Source organism: Budorcas taxicolor, chromosome X (genome assembly GCF_023091745.1).
Source record: "Budorcas taxicolor isolate Tak-1 chromosome X, Takin1.1, whole genome shotgun sequence".
Taxonomy (NCBI): Eukaryota; Metazoa; Chordata; class Mammalia; order Artiodactyla; family Bovidae; genus Budorcas; species Budorcas taxicolor.
In genome coordinates, this window is record NC_068935.1 from 77,588,557 (window position 1) to 77,591,398 (window position 2,842).

Genomic DNA, 2,842 nt, shown 5'->3' on the forward strand with positions numbered 1-2,842 from the left:
TATATAAAAAAGAGAGAAGACACAAATAAAGTACATCAGGAGTGCAAAGGTAGTTATGATTCAGATTTAGAAGACTAAAAAGTCAAAAGCAAAGTTTCACACAACTTTCTACTAATAAGGTTTGACTCCCAAAAGATACTTGGCAATATCTGTAGAGTGGTTGTCACAACCTAGGTGGTGGTGTGAGGCAGGGGGGTTGGGCAGGGGGAGCACTACTGACATCTAAAGGCCAGGAATCCTGCTAAACATACAAAATGTAGAAGACAGCCCCCACAACCAAGAATCATCCAGCCCCAAATGTCAACAGTGCCAAGAGAAACCCTGACTTGGATTAAATTGGCAAGCTTCTAGGAAAGTATTCATTATCAACACTGACTGAAGAAAAAATTGAAACTTTCCATAAATCTACCTGTTTCCAAAAGTCACCAAGTCACCAAGTTCTGCCAGATGAGTTCTACCAAGACTTCAAGGAACACATGCTTTTCTTTCACATAAACAGTTTTAGAGAACAGGAAAGGTGGGAAATTACCAAATTCATTTCACAAACAAGCAAAATCTGGTTGCTGAAACCAAACAAGAACACTATAAAAATAAAAGATTATAGGCTGATATAACTTAAAAACAAAAGTGCAGAAATCCTAGAAATACATTAGTAAATTGAATCTAGTGCATATTATAAGAATAGTTTGTCATGACAAACTGTGTTTTACCTTATGAATAAAAATATGGATCATCAAAAGGAAATCTATTGATGTAATTCACACACCAACCAAGTAGAGGAATAAACTACATAACTTTTTCAATACATGCAGGAAAAGCAGCCAATGAAATTCAACTTTCATTCATAAGAATATTAATGATAAAATTCTAGGAAACCAAAGAGAGAAAGAAATTATTTTAAAGAGATAAATGGTATCTTCCAGAAACCTACTGCAGATATACTTAATGGTGAAATATTAGAATCAGTCCATTAAAGTCAGGAACAAGAAATGATAACCACCATCCCCACTACTAAACCCTAATAAGGCCTCTTGAAGGAGGTCGCCATTAGCTCCACTACAGAGCCACTGGGTTGGCAATACACAAAGTGGAGAACAATTATACAAAAGAAGTTCTCATGGTTTCGTTAAAATTCTAGGCCCCACAACAGACTTCCCAATCTGGGGATCTGACAAAGGGACTGAGTATCCCCAGGGAATCTGACTTTGAAGGTCAGCGGGATTTGATTACAAAACTTTCACAGGACTGAGGAAACAGAGACTCTTGGAGGGCACAAATAAAACCTTGGGTGCACCAGGACCCAGGAGAAAGGAGCAGTGACCCCACAAGAGACTGAGCCAGACTTGTCCGTGAGTGTCCAGGAGTCTCCAGCAGAGGCATGGGTCAACAGTGGCCTGCCGTGGAGTCAGGGGCACTGACTACAACAGTCCTGGGAGCTGCAGCATGCTGGAATAAGTCCTTTTGAAGGAAGTTGCCATTAGTGCCATTACCCCACCATAGTTCAGCCTCAGGCCATACTATAGGGAGGGAGCACAGCCCCACCCACGCGCAAAAAATTGCATTAAAGACTTAGTGAGCATGGCCTTTTCAACCAGAACAAGACCCAGTTTTCTCAACAGCCAATCCCTCCCATCAGGAAGCTTCCACAAGCCTCTTAAGCTCCTCTATCAGAGGGCAGACAGAATGAAAACCACAGTCACAGAAAACTAAACAAACTGATCACATGAACCACAACCTTGTCTAATTCAATGAAACTATGAACCATGCCATGTAAGGCCACCCAAGATAGACAGGTTATGGTGTTCTAACAAAATGTGACCCACTAGAGAAGGGAATGGCAAATCACATCAGCATTCTTGCCTTGATAACTCCATGAACAGAATGAAAAGGCAAAGCAAAAAATTATGACACTGAAAGATGAACCACCACCACCACCAGAGGTCTGTAACACTGTACAGGAGGCAGTGATCAAAACTATACCCAAGAAAAAGAAAGTCAAAATGGTTGTCTATGGAGGCCTTACAAATAGCTGAGAAAAGAATAGAATCAAAAGGCAAAGGAGAAAAGGAAAGATATACCCATCTGAATGCAGCATTCCAGAGAACAGCAAGGAGAGATAAGAAAGCCTTTTTCAATGAACAATGCAAAGAAATAGAGGAAAACAATAGAATGAGAAAGACTAGAGATTTCTTCATGAAAATTAGAGATACCAAGGGAACATTTCATGGAAAGATGGGCTCAATAAAGGACAGAAATGGTATGGATCTAACAGAAGCAGAGGAGATTAAGAAGAGGTGGCAAGAATACAGAATAACTATACAAAAAATATCTTAATGACCTGGATAACCACAATGGTGTGATCACTCACCTAAAGCCAGACATCCTGGAATGTGAAGTCAAGTGGGCCTTAGAAAGCATCACAATGAACAAAGTTAGCGGAGGTGATGGTATTTCAGGTGAGCTATTTCAAATCCTAAAAGATGATGTTGTGAAAGTGCTGCACTCAATATGCCAGTAAGTTTGGAAAACTCAGTGGTGGCCACAGGACTGGAAAAGGTCAGTTTTCATTCCAATCCCAAAGAAAGGCAATGCCAAGGAATGCTCAAACTACCACACAACAGCACTCATTTCACATGCTAGCAAAGTAATGCTCAAAATCCTTCAAGCTAGGCTTCAACAGTATGTGAACTGAGAACTTCCAGATGTACAAGCTGGATTTAGAAAAGACAGAGGAACCAGAGGCCAAATTGCCAACATCTGTTGGATCATAGAAAAAGCTAGAGAATTAAAAAAATAAATCTTCTGTTTCATTGACTATACTAAAGCCTTTGACTGTGTGGAT